This window comes from Hippichthys cyanospilos, chromosome 2 (assembly GCF_059441005.1).
Source record: "Hippichthys cyanospilos isolate Australia breed blue-spotted pipefish chromosome 2, RoL_Hcya_1.0, whole genome shotgun sequence".
Taxonomy (NCBI): domain Eukaryota; kingdom Metazoa; phylum Chordata; class Actinopteri; order Syngnathiformes; family Syngnathidae; genus Hippichthys; species Hippichthys cyanospilos.
Window position 1 is genome coordinate 32,347,400 of NC_142370.1, and position 20,015 is coordinate 32,367,414.

At 39.0% G+C, this 20,015-nt stretch overlaps 1 protein-coding gene and 1 long non-coding RNA gene across 9 annotated transcripts in view; one reads left to right on the forward strand and one right to left on the reverse strand.

Moving 5' to 3' along the window:
• The window catches only part of LOC148428298 (uncharacterized), a 54,428-nt gene extending 35,667 nt beyond the window's left edge, over positions 1-18,761 (reverse strand). For both annotated transcript variants that reach the window (XR_015868222.1, XR_015868220.1), the window contains exons 1-2: positions 18,713-18,761; positions 15,293-15,415 (exon numbers count right to left, since the gene is read on the reverse strand). This is a non-coding gene — a long non-coding RNA (uncharacterized LOC148428298). The remainder of the gene's footprint in view (positions 1-15,292; positions 15,416-18,712) is intronic.
• rerea (arginine-glutamic acid dipeptide (RE) repeats a) overlaps positions 1-20,015 on the forward strand; it is a 185,528-nt gene that overhangs the window by 41,589 nt on the left and 123,924 nt on the right. For 5 of the 7 annotated variants that reach the window (XM_088437476.1, XM_088437492.1, XM_088437452.1 and 2 more), the window contains exon 1: positions 19,082-19,545. The exons of 1 other annotated variant lie outside the window; for it this stretch is intronic. The gene's annotated coding sequence lies outside the window, so the exon portion shown is untranslated. Of the gene's footprint in view, positions 1-19,081; positions 19,546-20,015 lie in introns of those variants that run through there. One more of the 7 variants, XM_088437467.1, reaches the window with a different exon arrangement.

Consider the following 20,015-nt stretch of genomic DNA (forward strand, 5'->3'; position numbering starts at 1 on the left):
ACATGGCATATTGAATTATTGGGCCAGTCTGTCCGGACTGGACTTTGGAGATGCATGTAAACTATGGTTTGTTGAACAACACAATTCGTGTCCCTCTATTTATTTATTTATTTGGGCTGAAATAGGCTGCTACCTAATGAGTTAAGTAATTAAAGTAATTGATTACTTTTAGTACTTCAGTCCCGAGGTAATCAGTCACTTTAGTACTTCATTTATTTATTATCAGCTGTTTTTAGATCTTCCTTGAAAAACAAGCATATAAAAACACATATACAATTTGATGAGTAACCAGACGCTTGAGAAAAATCTCTTTGGAATTGAAACATAAAATCGTCACGAATAAATTTTTGGGGTGTGAGGCCATCTGAAGCAATGGATTCTGGTCTCGTGATGCGGGCAAGCTTCCTTTCCTAAGGGCTGTGGCGGTCAAGAGGGGGGGGGGATTTCATCACGGGATTTTGGGATTGTGGTGTCAAAAAGGTCTCCCTGCAGCAGAGTGAATCACAGCATGTGCGCAGATGCGTGTGTGTTTGTTCGCCAGCTTTGAAAATCAAACACTAAGTCCGTCAGACAGCAAAAGATGGAAAGGCCAGTTTATGGTTTTCATCAAGCCCGTCGCCCCCAAAGAGCTCACGTATCATCCTTATGTTAAATTCTCGCGTACGTCCTAGGATATCATCAACATCTCTAGGCTCATGGAGGTTTTTTTCAGTTACTATTTTACGACTTGCGGGCTTTGTTGTAGGAACGGTCTTACTTGCCTTGCCTCAAGATGAGATCAAAAGGAGACGACCATGTTAGTCACAAACTGATTTTAACGCCCTTAAACTCTCATAAACCAACAACAGCTTTCACTTTGTTGCCGATGTTAAGCTTGATAATGTTTGTAAATAACGCTTGTCCTCTTATCTCTCTTTTTTTTTTATACCGTTTGTTGTTTTCCTAAGAACATATTACTGTTGGCTGCAGTGATTTTCCTCGCTGCGGGATCAATAAAGTCTTTTACTTCTTCCTGTGGCGTATGACGGCCATGATGTCGGTCACGGCGGATATCCCGGTGTTGCCGAAGGGTTGCAAAATCAATGCGGGCTATTCATATACGCTTCTAATCCGCAGATTTACTGCCGTTTAATCTGTAGTTATGGCGGGGCTCTGGTGTTTTTAATGCCATCAAACAGATGTCTCTGCTCAGCCATCCAAGTTGCGTTGCACCTGGTGACCATCAAACCTTGGCACCGGGAGCCACATTACATTTTTCATCCTTCGGGTAGTAATTATTGCAGCAGGAATATAAGCACTGGCGTTGTGACGCATTCAAATCAGCAATTGACTGTGCCAAGCATACTTTTAAGAACGTTAGATATGAACATTAGTTCCTTGGATTTGAATGAAGTGGCCTTGCGGACGCCTCGTTCAAATTCTGACGTTTCATGATTGCTCACAGTCAACAAAACAGGCACTTAATAATTCACTAAGTAGCTAATTTAACCACAGGGCACACGGTATAAAAATGGATGGATGAATAAGTAGCTAAGTAGCAAACGAGCTACTCGCTCAATTAAATGGAGTCAACATAAAAATGGTCGGTATTCAAAAAGGACAAGCTAGAGAATGTGCTTGCAAAAGCTAGTATAGCTCATCTGTCTCATCGCCTCGTTTTGAAAGATCTGATGTGCAGCCAATTTCTTAGTCATTTGCGATTTATACAATAAACCAATGAAAATGAATTTAAACTACCTGAGTTTCCACACTATAAGGCAGCGGTGTCAATTCATGTTTATTGTAGGCCGTATTGCGATTTTAGTTTGCGTTGGAGCGCCGTTATGACTGAAGTTAAAGAAGATTTACGTAGAATATGATCGTTGAACATTTACCTAGACTTGAAATCAAAGGCAGAAAAAACTGTCCAAAAGGGGGATATATAGGTGGGGAAAAGCTTCTTCCCTTTTTTTTTTTTTAATTTAAATTTTTTTCAATAGTTTTATTTTAGCTCCTCTCATTTAAGACCCAATTTGCTTGAAATGGAGGTCTTTGGAAATTATTTGCTGATCATCTTACTTGGGATGTTCTTTACCCAAGCGCCGCCTTTTGTGAGCTCACAGCGGGGAAGGTTGCCCTTAACGGTTTCTCCCCCACTTGTCAACATTCATGCCGGCTTCAAGCACACTTCCACGGGCTGAAGGAGATAAGTCAAGCTGTCTTTTCATTTTCATAATGCATCAAAGTCGAAAAAAAAATGAAGCACGCTTGACGAAAGTGCATTTTTACGATACTGTATCGAATTAGAAATGTGTATGTATGTAAGCGTTGTATATGACATATTACTTATTTCATATTCCATACAAACACAAGACATGTAGAAAAAATTGGTCTGTTTTGAGTTACGCGATTCTAAGTCGACCCCTCTCATATGGTCGGTTGAAAATGAGGAAAAATCACTCAACTTGTGCTATGACAAATACGGTACTCAAACTGCTTGTTTACGTATTTTGTATGTTGGATTATGTCAAATTTGATGAGTGGAGCGTAAAATAATTGTACGTTTGTCGCCAGTTTCCACATGATTGTCTACAATTCTTAGAAAATGCTTGATTTGGTTGAGCACCGTCCCCATCCATTGTCAATGCAGACAATTAGCATGCCTCTCATGGTTGCGCGTATTAGTAATTGTGTTTTTTTTTTTCTCCTCGGCAATGTCGTATCACAGTACAATTCGCACTTGCCGTGTGCTGCAGCACAATGCGGAGATTGCAGAGAGGAGCATGATCGTATTTTTATTCGCAGTCATACTTGCAAATTTAAAGCGAGGGGGCCATTCATTGCGGGTGTATTTCACACGACGTGTTGCATCAGAAGTGGAGCATGAATAATATCAAACAGTAGCATTTTGCACTTGCAAATATCCAGGGATTTCTGCCTTGTTTTCTTCAAGCTTTGCAGTCAAAAAAAATAATAATTGCATAAGAGGAACCCAGCCACAAAACCTCTTTCCATAGGAAAACATTAAGATGAAAAATGTCAGGCGTGAACATGCTTATATTCATGACTACAGGTGCAAACAAGTTACTATTTAAATATTGTGCCAGCTTGTCTTTGGAGGAAAACTATTGATTCACTGCAAACTGAAAAGAGATTATCAAATATAACAAAGGATTTCTCAGTGCACTCTTCTCAATGAGCAGAATTTCAATGAGTCAATCAAGACAATTACCTCACACTAGGGCTGGGCAAGAAATTATTAATGTCAAGGAGTTTATCTTATCAAGATCTGAAAATTAGCTCTATTGTGAAATTGAGATTTTGCAAAAGTGGCACAACGCTAGATAGGTGGTTTACGAGGCATGATTAAAATAGATATTAATTACTTTAATGTAGCATTTAAAGGGATAGTCCCTTTTTTTTTAGCCATTTTTAGCAATAATGAGTTCATAATTTGTCTATAATTAACTATCGGTACACATTACATTTCTGGGATTGAATGAGTTAATTTGATGAGTTAATTTTTCACATACAACCGATACTTATAAAAACACATTTTTACCTGCTGTCAACTGAAAACGACATTACATCTTCAGTTACAACCAATCGCAATTCATCTTCTGAACGGCACATGATGAGCAAATAGAAAAATGTGTTGTTAAAGCTATTAATGAAACACTTGAAAAATAATTTGGTTATCAAACTAATTACACATAAAATATTCACATTTTACTGCTAAAAAAACAAAAAACAAAGAGCCAAATAAATGGACGATCACTCTAATCAAGTTCTGCACAACCTATGAATGTGTGTTGAAACCGATTTTAAATGAGTATTCATTAAATCCATATTCAAATGTAACAATAATGGTTTGTGCATTATCTTGCTTAAAGGATTGTGCATTTTTTTCTATTTTCAGCAAAATGTTGATATTTTTTCCTTTAATGTGATCTTTCGATAAATTGACTAATTTCTCACATATAATAATACCTTCTAAAAACAGGAATTCTCTACTTGCTGACGACTGAAAATGACATCACCACAAATGGCCAATCATGGCTCCCCTGTTGGTCATGTGACAGCCATAAACTTGATTGATTGGTTGTTAGCCTTCAGCACACATTATGTCATTTTCAGTCGACAGCAAATGGAAAACAAATATTTCAATCACAAAGTGATAAGGTTACATTTCTGAGTCCAGACATTCAAACCCAGTTAAGTTTATTCAAAATATGAGCTTTTTACTGCCAAAGATATCTAAAAAGTAAATGTGTATCTCTTTATGCAAAAGTAATGTTAGATTTATTCAGTTTGAAATGAATTCAACCTTTGAATAAATGTTATTTCTTCAATTAGAATCGATTAAAATTGTAATTGTCCAGATTAATTGAAGTATATTGAGATTTGTAATGGAAAATAAGTATTCAGCCAGTTTTAGTATTACATTTTGTTCTGGTTTTGTTTGAACAAAGACCTTTTCACTTAACATACATGAAAACTCTGTGTTGCTAGAATGAGACGACCTTGACAGATAAGTGAGTTCAACAACACAGATGGATATCATCTTGTAGTTCGTCCCTTCTGTTTCACTTGTCTCTTAGAGACAACCAGACTGCTCTGTTAAGACTTGTCTTTGAAGCTTAGTTAAAAAAAAAAAAGGCAATTGGTTTTCCACACTGTTTTACTGATCTCGCTCGCCGAAATCCTAAAAAAAACAAAAAAAAATCCACAACAGAATTTTTATTGTGTCCATATCAGACAGCCTTACTTCATACCCTTCTACACACACATACACACACACACACAGTCGGTGCAACGTGAAAGTGCGTACTTTGAAACGAATCGGATGGATGTGTGTCTTTGGTTAAAATGCCGAGAACGTCTCAGCTTGCGGATGCCGAATGTGAAATGTCAAAGTTATTGAACAGGTGCTGTGAGGCAGGCAACGCTGTGATGTTTTTATTTCCAAGCTCTTGTCGAGCGAGGCGAAGAAAGAGAGGGCTCAAGGGATAATGGGGGGGGGGGGGGTTCAGGGGTACGGGTCCGTGTGTGTATGGCTTTTCATTTGGTGTGCGTGCCTAGATGTGCATTTATTGAGCCGTGGGAAATGAACGCCGGTTCCTAATAAATTTCCCTGGTAGACAACACTAACCGTAATTGCTATTTATGATCCGCTCGTTCACGATCGGCGCGCGGTGTTGCTCCCAAACATGGCCGCCCTCCTCACCCGTGCGTCTGGGAGAAGTTGCCGTCACCTCGTTTGTGCCATTTTTCGCATCATTCACGTATCCCTCCCCCTGTCCTCTGTGTCTGTTTCTCGTTGGTGTTTCTCTTGCAGACTGTCGCTTTGTCAATACTTGTTGAGAGCCAATGAGCTTGGAGGTGAATGCAGTCAAGGTTAGTCAACAAATGCCTGGTGACACTGCAGAGTGCTGACTAACACTGCCCCTTCCTGAAGAAATGTTGATATTTTTGCCCGTTTGATACCGTTCTCCACCTGTCCTTGGTGCTCTCTGCCCTGCTGCGCCCCGCCATTGCCGTCACCCCTTTTCTTCCAAATCCCTGTGCTGATGCCTTCAATACCGCTGGAAACGTATGTTTTGACTGTGTGAATGGATTAACCCACATTTCATGGTATTACGCGCACACTGTGCCAGCCCGTGTCAATCACAATACATGTCTGTCAAGGCCATTTCATTTTGTGGTTTCAATTCTTGGACTAGAGCAGTGACTCATAATCATTTTCAAAGCTATCCCCCATTTTGAGCATTTAATTATTTACTAGTCATAGTGTTCACTGGTAAGCTATTTCTAAGACAGAGACCTCCCTCCCCCTTGTCATTTATACATGCCACAAAGGTTTAAAAAAAAAACAAAAAACTGGAATTGCCGCCTCATAATTTTCAGAAGCAGCTTCTCGAGTCAATTCTGCAAGCTTGCTGCTCGGCTTTGAATAAAATTCTCGAAAATAATGATGTGATATACGCTATTTTGAAAATAACTTCCAATATTACCACTTGTAACCTTTACAATTATACGGAAAGCAAGTTTGTTTGACGCTTGAACATAAATGTGTTTTTCATTAAAAAAAAAAAAAAAAGAGCATCTATGTTTCCAGTTGTTGAAGTCACCTTTGCTAAGCACCACAACTGGATTTACCTCGATAGGTAAAACTCCATCTAAGTAATCTCCCAGAAGCCTGCGATATCATCAAAATTTCACGTAATTATTGGTTTACAAACACAAGTGTGTCATATGTACTATTGCGGCTCGATGCGCTGTGAAAGTTTCCTGCATGCACATATTTGCTTAACTCTTAAATTATTAAACCTTATAGAGTACTGTTATCCCTTCCCATCTCTTTGTAGTCTCACGGAGAGCCGCGGTTATATTAGCGGTGCCCGGATGTGTAATTGAAGTGAAGCCCGTAAGCTGACCAATCAGAGTTTACACTCGAAATTCCAATGTTTTACCAAAAAAAATCTCTAAGAAATTTACCACGCTCTGCAGCTGCTCCATTCGCATATCTGTCACAGCGTGTGACCACAAGACTGGTGCCCACAAGACTGGTGATTGGCTCCCGGTGCGACCTGGCAATTTGGGCGGAAGTAAATAACAATTCATTGGTTGATGGTGACGCTACTTCACGGCTTTTCAACTATCATTTACCACGAAAAACTAGTGATCCATGTACAGTATTAGCCATTTTTGAAACCTTGACTTTTTAACCGTCAACTCACTACATCCAATTTGAAACTAACCTGTCCATCATTGCGTTGTTTAGTCAATCAAATCAGATTGCTTTTTTTTTTTTTAAGTTTTTGTAACATGTCAGGAAAAAAAAGGCAAAAACGTTGGTGTTTATGAGCACAGTACGGCGGAGGTCTTTCCCTTTTCCGTCGCCAGCGTCCACATTCTGTTCCGATTTAAGTAGCTCACGCTGCGCCAAGCTTCTTCTGTCGATTCCCCGCTGCTCCTATTACATTGACTGTTAGCATGCAGCATGTTAAGGTGACTGCGTGGCTCAACACTGTTACTCTATCTCCCCCATGTATCGCTTTCAAACTCTCTTTCCCGCTCTCGCTCAAACACACACACAAACACGCAGTGAATGTTAGATTCTTCATGCATTATGCAAAATATGTTCATCCGCACAAGCAATTTGCAGTTTCCGCTTCACCACTTCTGAACAACATAATGTTAAAACATACCTGCAGGGTATCTATAATGTGTGTATGTTTGTGTGTATTGGTGTGTGTACATGTGTAGATGCTCCATTTATTTAGTACAAACTGTAAGTCATGAAAGCGGGCTTATCAGAATTTTGCTATATATAATGAGCTGTGAATTTTAAAACACATTTGCAGACTAATGAAGGACCGTCAATCATATTGTCTTATATCTCGGCCCAGTAGTATTTGGACAATGACACAGTTGTTGTTATATCACCTACTCCCTCTAGTGGATGCGCAACACCAGCAACTACTGTAGCTTCTGTTCTATGCGCCTTACAATGCAGTGCGCCCTATAAATGAAAACAGATTTTTTTTTTCCATTAATCACCGAAAACCGAATTTAAATAAACCAATCACTGATTCAATCACGAGATTGAATACGTCTATCCCTTCAAACAGTAGATATACCCCAAACTATGATTCTGAACTATGTTTCTAACATAACCTTTAAAAATAAGTGATTTACAGATTACTGGATTACTTTTGAAATAGTGAGGCATGCAAGGTTGCTTCCGTTCAGAGCCTTTAAAAATATAAACAAAACAAAATATGACCTCATCACGAATAGCTTGAGCTATTCAATAGCCACCTACTAGCCAAACTTTACTCCTCCCCTACTTTGAAAGATCAGGGTACGCCACTGAGTATACTTTTTTGACACTCATTATTACGTCTTTGGTAATGTTGTATTTCACGGAAAGAGCACAAACATAGTAGACTTCTGCAAATAGGTGAGTTTTAGCAAATAGCTGAGGATAGGTTCCACGAGAAAGTGTCCCAACTTTCACATGTAGCTTCAAATAAACTCCAGAGGGAAGACACTTGTCTTTACTCACGCTGCTGTTTCCCATCTTCTTTTTTTTGTGTGTGTGTGCGTGTGCATGTTCGTGTTCTCGTTCTCCCAGAGCTGAGCGGTTGATTTTGAGCACTGCAGGGGTTGGAAGGCCAAAGCACAGCTAAGTGGCTCCTCTTGACCTCAGCACTGATAGCCAAACTGTCTGCTCGGACAAATTTTACACGATCGCTCCTGCGAAAAATTGCCGAATGTGGTAACGCGGCCTTCAACGAGCTGCCTTTGTGACATCTCTCAGAATACCACTTCTTTTTTTTTTTTTCTTTTTTTTTACCCTGTGCTGTCACACTGACTACACACTGGACTTCTAGATTATGTGCCTGCTGTTTGGCATGCTAGATGCTGGGAGGAAATAAGCACACAAGCTTGTAAAAAGGGCCTTAAATGGTTTGAAATCCTGTTTTTTGACCTTCTAAAGTGTGTGTGTATTTCACTTTCTATTATTTATTTATATTTCTATCTTAAGTAAACTATCCCCCTACAATGAATGTATTGCCGATTGTAAACGTCTTGTCTAGCTTTGCAAAAGCTCCGTTTCACGATTTCGATTTTTAAATGGTGAATTAATACAAATAATTTGATTCAATATTATTGGAACGCTTGATTTTGTAACAAATGATGCTATCTTGGTAGTAAACTATTGCACGCCGACCAGCCGTAACTTTCACAATAATGTATCAGATTGTTTTTGGCTACATATAAGTTCAGTTCTGATTAATGCTCACGATACTAATTCAACAGAATTTTCCTTGTGTTGTGGTCGTTCGCTGAACATACTGAGAACTATTCTGAACATATCTTGGTAGCCAAAATCTAAACCCTATTTTTTACTTGGAAACTCAAATCATACAATAACTCAAATTAATGTTTTAAACAGCTCTCTCGCTGTCTTTAAAAAAGAAGTGTTTGGATAGCAGAGTGTTTGGGTATCCCCAGTGCCCTCTTTCGTTAATTTGTATTTATTTGTAGTTTACATGAAAGTGCAGATGCGGTCTTTGTCCATAGGGTGGCAGTATGGCAAGCTAAGCGGATGAGCTTGCAACCACACAGGAACCGCACGCCTTTCTTTCTTTATCGCTTCCCCTGATCTTGCGCCTGGTCTGTTATGCACTTTCAGCCAGCACTTATCCACTCCTGGTTAAATCACAAGCCCGTGTATTGTTAGCTTTTTTTTTGTAAGCAGTTCACAAAAGGAGCTCTCTGTCAAAAGTACACTGTTCATGCCGTACAGACTGTTGTGTGTGTGCAGAAATGGTGGCCTAACTGCTCCTTTTTATTCACATGAATGAGGTCCAGTGTTACTTGTTGAATCAGACACGGGCTGTCCATGTGAGAACTTAAAGAATGCCTGCGAAAAATGAGGATGTCGAAATCCGCTCTATGAACAAAAGAATCCAGAGGGGCTCAAAATAAAATGGTGTCTCAGTTGCTTTCATGCAAATATTCAAGGATAATTTATATTTGTCTGACTTCTTTCTTTTTAATATCACATAAACCCAGTTTTATGAGGGTTGTAACCTTTATAGCCCCCTTTTTGTGGTTGGGCTCCATCCCAATTCACTGTGAATAAAACAAAAAACACACATTCCCCTAAAACATGTTTCTAATTGCCTATATTTATAGTTTAAACCATAACTGTACCACAGACTACAACCCAAAACAATATAACAGTGTTTTAAATTCATTTTAGCCTTCGGCCTGAAAACAAAAGTTTAGAAAGGAATTGATTTAGGAAATCAGAGGTGAGAAAATAAATGCTTCGAGCATTTTTTGACCTGAGCTGCTCGAATTACTCAAGATTCAGTTCAGCCCTGATCATTTCAGGATACTTCTTAGGCATCTAAGAGCATAATAGAATGAGCCTGAAAATTTGCTTTCAGTAAGACGGGTTCTTACAAAAAAAAAAAGAACAAAGAATAATGTTTTATTTTACATTACTTCAATGCGGTCGGTTATGGCACTGTTGCTTCTCTCGCAACTAGTTTGCTATCTGAAGAGCATGAGGTCATGAATGCGACATATGCTACAATGGAAAGTCCTCCAGGCATAAATGTTACACGCATCAGTGGTGCAGAAACAGAGGTTTAGAACATCCCGAGAGATTCTCCTATCCCAATAACGAAATAACACGCGGGGGAAATAAAAAACAACCAACCGATAGTTAACGACAACGCGCACGTTTGATCGGAGCGATTGTGAGATGACGTTTAGCGCTGGCAAACGTTCGTACAAAACCGAAGGAGGGGGAAAAAAAGCGGAAAAGCCAGGCGTCATTTTCCGAACGTCTTCCATATGGAATAAGCCTTACCTAGATTCCCGTTCACCAAATTGCCCTTCTGATTGACTTTCCCTCTCTTGAGTAACTTGGCAAAGGGATGAGGCATATGTAGCCTGCAAGTGTCTTTAGTTTCCTTGCTGTTTGCAAGGCAGCCAATTGGGAGTGTGAATAGCTTTGTAAACAAGATATCTGTGTGAGCCGAGACCTTGCACTGATTGCCTGAAGGGAAATACCATTCCTTGGCTTTACTTGCTGTTTCACTGCTAATGCTCATAAATTAAGGTTCCGTCTTGATTATAAGCTGCCTTTCTGGATGCCTTCCAGCGGACATCTTGATTATCGCTCGGCCTTTTGTCTCCCCCCTCAGTAAGAATACTAGCAGATAGCTTGCATGTTTACTATACGGTGCGGTAGGGCTGGACGAGAAATCAAATTCGTTTGATTAATTTGTTTTAAATCGCGATTTTGAGATTTTGCCAAACTGACGGAATACTGGACTGCTTTACAAGGCATGTTTACGATTGGGATTTTTTTTTTTTTTTCAATTAAAGGGAGTGTCTACTTGAGCCATTTTCAGCAGTCAAAAAATATATATATTTTGTTTTTAACTCATTCAAAGATCAAAGAGATTTTATTGCCATATGTTATAGTACTATACCACAGTAAAATTCTTATTCTGTTCACTTCCTGAGCAGACGACAAATTAAATTAATTAAATTAAAGATTAGGGAAACTGAGGTTGCAGTAATAGTAGTAGTCGTCGTGCCATGGGCAAGAATTCTCGTCTTTTAAAATAGTAATAACAATAATGAATCATAAAATTCAGGTCAAATACATTTTTTTAAGGAGAAGAGTTGACACCCTTGACTAATGCTTACCTAATATGTCAATTGAGAACTGTAGTGCTAACTGTGACCATTGGATGGCAGTGTTTCTACACTTACAACAGCTATTACCCAACTAAAGAATGGAAGTCAAGCTTTCATATGGCAGCGCCCATATTTACATAGATATAGCACACATTGTTGGCCTTGAAAGGTGAGTGAAAATGCTAAATATACTGGCCTTATAAAGGTTTACTTTTCGAAAAACTTTTGCCACTGAAAGAGTTAAGGTAAAATCCTTTTTATTCAGCCTAAAATATTTTCAAAAAATGTTTCGACTCTTGTAAAATTATGTAAAATTACCTTTAAGAGATTGAATTAGTTGATTTGATAACTAATTCTTAAAAAAAAAAACATTTTCACACTTATTGCTCAGCACAAACTGATTAAGTTTGTTAAAAGTGCTTTTTAAATCACTAATCATTATTTTTGTGTATTTGCCATATGATTTTTATTTGAAATAAATAAACCTTTTAAATAAATATTTGGTAGGTTAATTTCTTCCGTTGAAATCAATTAATTGCTCTGTGTCAATTGCGACCCATAAGAAAAATTAAGAAAAAGTATTTAAAAAAACAGTATGGGCCACGTGGCTCCCAAAACAGGGAGAGGTGCAAAACATCGTGTTTATTCCTAAATACTTGCAAATGCGATTTTTTTTTTCTTTTCAAACTTCACACCAGGGACCTGTATGATCATCGACATGCAAAATTGTAATCATCCAAAATGATCCACGAAAATCAGTATCTTCGTTTTTTTTGGCCATATTGCCCAGCCTTCCTATCTAGCCATATTTAATGGTGTAATTTTTTTAATGCTTCCTCTTTCCTCAACTGCCCCGAGGCAATCTGTGTTTTAATTAGTGGTGTAAGACCCCATTTTCTCGTATCTTTCTCGATACACAAAGACTAAAAGGACCATTCCGGATTGTTTGTTTTTTTTAAGCTCGCCAAGGAGATCGGAGCTTTGGATGTTTGCTGTCAGAAAGGGGAACAGTAAGTTGAAGCAGCAGTCAGTCACACGGGCTTTGTTCTTTTCTGCAGAGTATGTGCCGTTGAGAAAGTCTCCGCTTTAAAAATCCATCTGGAAAAGCTCTGTTCAAATTTCTAACACAAGCAAGGCACTGTCCAATGGTTAAATTGCCCCGGCGTATTATGATGTGGTATTATTGTTACACTGCAAAGATTTAGTCATGTGTTAAAGTCTTCTTCAAGAGCACCACCTTCCGCCATAAAGCAAACCTAGCTCTCGGTTTACAAGTCTGTTCTTTTTACTCAAGCCCCCCCAACACCCACCCAACTTGTCGGCTCATCCCTGGTGAATGTATTAAATGAAGTTACAAGATAGGAGTACTTAAGAGGCCAGGGCCTCTGAGGTTTTCTCCCAAGCTTGGCTTACTCAACCATGTCTGTTTTTTTTCCCCCTCTTGTTTCAGCTACTGGCTCACTTATTTGTGTTTCTGAGGTCTTGCTTTGCTTTTGAGTGGCTTGTTGTGCGGAGCAATCACGCTAAAGCAAACAGGGTGTGTGTGTGTGTGCGTGAACGCTGTGTGTGTGCCATGTGTCCACCGCAGCTTTTGCTAAGTATTTATTTTTAATGAGCACAAGTGGCGACAGCCTCCAACAAAGCACAAATTTGTAATGCAACTAAAGAGAAGGAGGGGGTGCATTTTTGGCCTTTGATTCTGTCATGGAAAAGGAGTGTTTCAATATCACAGTATCACAGTATACCGTGTTTATTTTCCGACTCTAAAAATGTGTTAATAACAATATCAACATATATACAACATATAACAATAACAATGCATGTTTGTTTAAAACTTACCAAAATAAAGGCATACAAAGCTGTGCAAAGTAACCCCAATCAGAATGTTTGCGATTTTTCATGTTCCAAGTAATTTGCTCTTAATTTGTAGAAAAGTTTTCTTTCTTTGTGTCACAGCTTTAAAAGCATCACATTATATTCTAGTAACTTTGAGTGGCTGAATGTTAACATAATAATGTTGAGTAAAGCCGCAACTAATGATTATTTTAATAAAACATTCTATTGATTATACTGTTGGGGAAAAAAAAAAAAAATGCAGAACCAAAGTAACAACCAAATCAATTTCAAATTACAACATGATGTACTATGAACTAACAATTGAAATAAGAATTCTTTTGCAGATGAATGGATGAATTATATATGTATATACATGTTTTGAGTTCCATCCATGTACTCTACTGTATTATAAATCAGGACATTGTATTTGAAATAGTACAGAAAATAATTAACATTTTTTATTTATTACTTTTTAAAGGTTAGATTACTCTTTTGGTCCGTAACATGTTGGTAATAGGCGCAAATGGTGATTGTTTTCCAAAATAAAAGCAAATGTTTGTTTCATTCTGATTCCGCACAATGATAGCCTGTTTCACGAAAGACTAAAGAAATGATATAAACTGCTAAGGCCAAATTTCTGAGCAATTTAGGGTCACAATTATTGATTAATTTGATTGCAGATGTGTCGTTGTACCTCATGTGAAATGTTAAATGTATTTCCTTCTTGTTTAGAGAGAAAGGTAGTTGTTAGTGAGAGGAAAAGGTATTGCGATGGATTGTTTGAATACTGAACAGAAGCGGATCCGCACAGTCAGCTTCCCAGATACATGCTTAGGCCTGTAGAATTTGGACGGCTTGGCTTGTAACTGCACCGGTTGTCTCCTTTCATTATCGGTTAATGGTGCCCAACTTGACAGAGCCATGCGATAAACAGAGGAGCGGCGAAATCCTGGAGGTGGAGTTCTCGTCGGCCCGATAATGGGATCTCATCCGCCAGGGGAGGGGAACTGGCGCCCGTCAGCCCATCCGGCTTTGCTCAGCAAAACGCCATCGCCGCTCCTTCCCTTCTCCCGTGCTAACATAAAGATCCGCTTTGAGATGGGCCGGCACCACCAACTTTTTAGATTAGCTTAGCGAAGTGCTGCTGTGTGTGGGAGGGATTTTATTAGCTTGTGTCGTTGTGTAACAACATCCTGTGTACACAAGCTGGTGACTAACGCTGTCAAACAGTGGAACGTTTGATAGGAAGACACGCAAAGTTTGGAAAAAAAATACAATGATTTTTTTTTGAGGGGGAAATTGTACTAAAGATTAACTGGACAAAGTCATTAACAGCCTTTCAGTCTTGTTTTTTCATTATGATTTGCACATTTTCCCCTTATGACTCATTATATACCACCTAGTTCTCGTTAAAAAAAAACAAAAACTTCTATGGACTATAGTGTCATACTTTTGGCTGAAGTTTTATAGTATGCTTTTATTAAGTATTTTTAGCAGGCATACAGAAAACCAATGTGCTGAAAAGTCGAAATCTCATTTTCAGTTTTTTTTCTTGCAAGTTTTTGAACTCAGCTCCAGGAACCTCCATTTTGAAAAAATCGCAAATCGCAATGTAATATTTCATTTTAGTCTGTATTGCATGCTTCAAAAGGTGTACGCTTGAAAAATTAAACGGTAGCCGCTTCTTTGTTTTCATCCTTTTGTCACTTCTCTGTAAAATTTGTGTTTTCACTAAGTGGTCCCCTCTTATTTGCCCGTACGCATTTTTCCCCTTTTTTTCTTGTGGATGTCCCTGATTGCTACATTGAAACTTCTACAATGTTTTACTTTCACAAACTGCATTTTTTTTTAAAAAGATGGTCTTGAAATGACAGGTACTGCATGTGGTTAAAAAAAATCAATGATTTGACAAGTAGCTAAACCGTGAAATTGAAGTTTTGCACAAGCGTCGGTACGCTGGACGGATGGTTTTACAAGATGTGTTTAAAATATTTCCTTAATTGTGTCAACGCAAGATTTTTTGTTTTTCAAAGAGAACCGTCAGCCAATTTGTTTTTTTCCCCCATATTAAAACTCGAACCAGGGCTGACCAAAACTTTCCTATGTCCTACGTCGCTGTCACTGCTAGCTAGATTTCTTGTTGCCATCCTTTCACATCAACGGCACACAAAGTGTTAAACATTGCAAGAAAAAACACTGTCAGTCACTGGTGGTGTGACTGGGTTTCATTTGCCAGACTTACATGCAGGCAGCGTGGGTTGCGTGCAAATGGATTTCTGTCTCCACATGCGTTCAGCGATAGACAGTTGACCAGTCCAAGGTAGTCGCTGTTTTACCCCAAGTCAGCGGGGATGGGCTTGAGCTCCTTGCGACCCCAAACAGGAAAGGCGGTGTCAAAATTGGAAAGATGAAAGAGCAATTTTCAAATGTAGGCGTGTACACAAAGTGTGCAGTTGGCAAGTAGTTTGAAAAAGAACTAACATTTCATTTGAGAGTAAGCAACCTGTATAGCTGCATGCGGCTCTCTAGCGCCGCCCTAGTGGCTCCCTGGAGCTTTTTCAAAAATGTACTGTCTGAAAATGGAAAAAGATGGGGAAGGAATATACTTTTTTTGTTTTAATATGGTTTATAAACATAACATTTTCCAATGAGATTATCTTGACAAGTCCAGGCCTGCTGATGTGAGGGTGAGACTATGGCATGTTCAAATGCAGTTGGACATTTCACACTCATACACAATAAAAACCCATAATTAATATTAATAACTCTAAAAAATAACAATAATAACGTTAATATGGCCGTAATCCAACAAATATACGGTCATTTCTATGTTACTGTGTATAAGACACACCAACAGTTTGGCAGCAATGTAAAAACTATAGGAAAACATAATAAATCTCAGCTTTGTCATTTCTCCATAGAGCAATTTTTCTCGAATGGTGTCTAAAAAAAAATACAAAATTCTAATGTTTATATTACTGTTTGCACCCATACTTTTGGACTTCATTTTTGGGGGGAAAAAGTGTGTCATAGTTTGGGAATTACGGAAATAGTTTAATGAAAACCATTGCTTCAGGTTCCCAGGATAAACCTGCAGAAATAAAAAAGTCCTCAATTTCTCCTCAACTTGATTGAATTGATTCTCCAAACTGCTCCGCAAATAATGATCATAATATTAATAATAAACATTTGAGCCTCGTAAACTATAAATTCAGTGGGAAAGTATCCCTACAAGAGTAGCTAGTAGTAGCTTTGGAGCTGGAAGAGGTTTTGCATAGGAGAAACCTGCCCTGCCCCCTTGCCTCTATTGAAAAGGAGACGGCCAACATGCTTTGTAGGACAATGAAGGACCCCCACCTCCTCTAAGCACGCACGCACACGCACACACACACAGACACGAAGAACACACCACCCTCAACTCAATTTCTATTGATCCTCACTGCCTGTCTCTCCTGCTCATGTTTGGCTTCCGTGCAAAAAGAGCCCATCGCGCTGACTATTTGCTTTGGTTAATTGGATTCTGACAGTGATCCAATATCGTGTTTAAGACAATGAAAATGTGTCAAACCACCTGCTCAATGAAATGGAAATATTGCTGTTGTTTCATAACTTAGCGCAGCCTTTTGTTGTTTCCCTGCTGTTCTAGCACCACTTGGGGAGGGCTGGTTTGAGCAGGGTTTTTTCTTTTTTCAAAGACAAAGCAAATTGTCGTTTTAACTCCAAAATCCCTGTGAATACGTTTGACGCGAGGCGCTCGCTCGCTGTTATAATGGAACTAGTGGTGATATTGTAAATGGACTAATCATGCGATTTCACCCTGCCCGTTTTTTAATGGCCGGGGTAACTAATTAATTCATTATCCCAAAATGCAAATGAGCTCTCCAAGCCTGAACAGCATCCATTTGCTTCTTGTCGTCGGTGTATCTTCCCACTAGATCAGGGGTGGCCAAACATTTGTGTTCAAGGGCCACGTTTTATTTTGAACACAAACTGATAGGCCAGGTCATCTGTAAATGATTTTTTTTACATATATACATAGCTAATATAAAATATCTTTTTGAAGCGTTTCATTTCAAATCCCATAAATCTGCTCTCGCTGGCCACCATACTTATTCCTTGCTTATGCAAACATGCATGAGCGGTGCTTACAGCATCCCCCTCTTGTGCCATCAATCAAACTACCACCGCTAACCACCATCTTGCCCTTGATAATTATTTTACATCTTTTCCAGTCTGGTTTGAACACTTTTGTGTGTGCGTGTGCATGGGTGGTGTCAAATAGAGAAGTGATTATACATAAGTGAAGACTAGGCCGTGTTCAGAATACGTACTTAACTCATTCCTAAGAGTCAGTCTAGGGTTTTTGTTTTTTACATAGTGAACTATATAATTCATTCTCCAGCAAAATTTAAAATAACTTTTGTACACTACTTGCCTGCGCTCTTCGTATTATGTCATCGTTGTTTCATAATCACAGAATACTTGCTTATCAGATGGTAGATTGTACTATAGTTTGCGTTATGGTAATTTCATCCCTCCATGTTCTTTTGATTGTCACTGGGGTCACAATTGTTAATAGTAGGTTGGTGAAATATTATTAATTATATGGGAAATTACACCCATTTTTATTCATCTTAAGAGGGGACCCTTTTGCCTCTAGCTTGTCGACTGATGATGGCATCACAGTAGTGATGGGGAAATTTTTAAGTTTCATGGAGCACTCGTGATATTTTTTCAAATCTTCTCAAGGGCGTAGAACCTGGAAACATTTTGATTGGGATGGATTTTTGCTCCTTAATTCATATTCCACGATTTCGGTAATTACTAATTTTCTCCCATTGACAGATGTGAAATATTTATTTTTACTGAGATAGCATTTAATCATTCTACTTGGAACTGAGTGGAGAGAGAGAAGAAAGGGGGGAGCAGAAGAGCGACCGAAAACGTTATGTAGATGTGAACGGTTACAGATTGCATTTGATAGATGTGATAGTTTTTTGTCAAAACATTTCAGATGCAATGTACACGCATTCAAGCCAATTTGTGTAAAGTGTTCTGCATGTTGATATTTACCTATGTTCTAAAGAGAATAAGACGTGATTGAATGTTTATTTTTTAAGTTTTTCCAGATGTCTAAGTGAAGCCATGTTTGGCACAGTTCCTAACGTGTATAAATGTACTTACTACTTACAATATTTTATTGAAAGACAATATTAACTGTCCCATCACACTAATACTTCAAAGTATGAGATTTAAAAGTAAAACATTGATGTTTTGAAATAAATTAAAAGAAAAGATAAGTCTTGTGAACGGCTATTTTCAGTGAACGATTCGTGACAATTACCAACATGCTAAAATGTACTTAGTATTTAAGATATTTTATGAGAAGGCAATAATAAATGTCCCATTACCTTTAAGTGATTTCAAACTAAAACATTGATGCTTTGAAACAAACTATAAAACAAAACACTTTTGAACGGCTTTTTTTTTTTTTGTGAACGATTCGTGACAATTTCCACCATGCCAAAATGTACTTATTACTTAGGATAGTTTATGAGAAGACCATATTAAATGTCCCATTACTTAAATGCTTCAATTATTCGATTTAAAAATAAAACATTGAAGTTCTGAAATAAACGAAAAAACATACCACTTACTCTACCTTCTTTTGAACTGCTCTTTTCGCCACACAAAAACTGCTCTCATTGCCAACATAACGTTATTTCCTGTTTATCCAAACGCGCATGCGCGATGCCTGCACCGTATCAATCAAGCCACTATTTCCCACCGTTTTGCCCGTGATAATTATTTTAAATCCACTCCAATCTTTTTGCGTGTGTGTGCGTCTCGTGTTGGGTTGAAAGGTGATTGTGTCTTAAGCAAAGACTAGGTCAGCCGTGTGGACGGATCTGTTGAACAGCTGAGGAGAAGAAGAGGGGGGAGACCGGGAGTGTGCGCGTGCGCGTGCACGCGCAAAGAGAAGTGAGGCACGAGAGGAGGAGAGGGAGGAGGAGGAAGAAGAGGGGGGCGTGCGTGTGTGTGTGAGCGAGTTGTGTGTGGAAAAAAAAAAGGAAGCGGAGCCTGTAAACGGCGAACTCGCTGCTTTCCTCTCGCCCTCCAAGCAAACCAGCAGCTACGGGCTACTTTTTGTTCCCCCCCGCCCCCTTCTCGTCGTCGATGAAACAGCGAGCAGGATCACTTCGGACCGGGCTGGCGGGGGGAGGAGGTACCGCCGAACCCCGTTCTCGCTCGCCTCGTTGCCTTCGGACCTAGGAGCGAGGTGAAGCCGTCTTTTGTTGAAACAAGTAGCGCTCGTTTCAGCTCCTGCGTTTTCCCATTGGGGTTTTGTTTTTAATTCATTTAAGATTACAAAGAAAAAAAAACAGCTTTGTGCTTGTGTCTGGATTTGGTGCAGCGAGTTCCTTGGGTCATCCCGGGCGAGGATTTCAATAACTTGTTTGCACCGGGACTCCCCAAGAATCACCAGACTGGCGGGTGAGTGGTTGAACGCAAAAAAAAAAAAAAAAAAAGGGGGGGGGTGCGTGTGTGTGAATTGCGTGTATGTGTGTGTGTGTGTGTGTGTGTGTGTGTGTGGAATGAGAACTATCTGATGACTAAAGCCAAGTGGCATTTAAAATGTGCACTTTACTTGTTGTGTTTATTCCGGGTGCAGCGAGTGCTTGTGACCTGTTGTGTTGTGAGAAGGATGAAAGTTTGGCTAGCTTGTTGTAAAACTTGGCTGCTCTTCTGACCCTAAGATGCTTTGTGGAAGCGTGTAAAAAAAAAAAAAAAAAGCTCTCATTGTATCTCTTTCCACTGTTTTAATGCTGAGAGGAATTCCCCCATAGTGAAGCTCAGCATTTTAGCAGTGGGATTGAGTGTGGGACCTGATTTTGAGCCTTGTGTCTCCCGATACATTTTTCTAGCCTCGCTGCTTTGTCCCGATATTTTGGAGGTACAAAAAA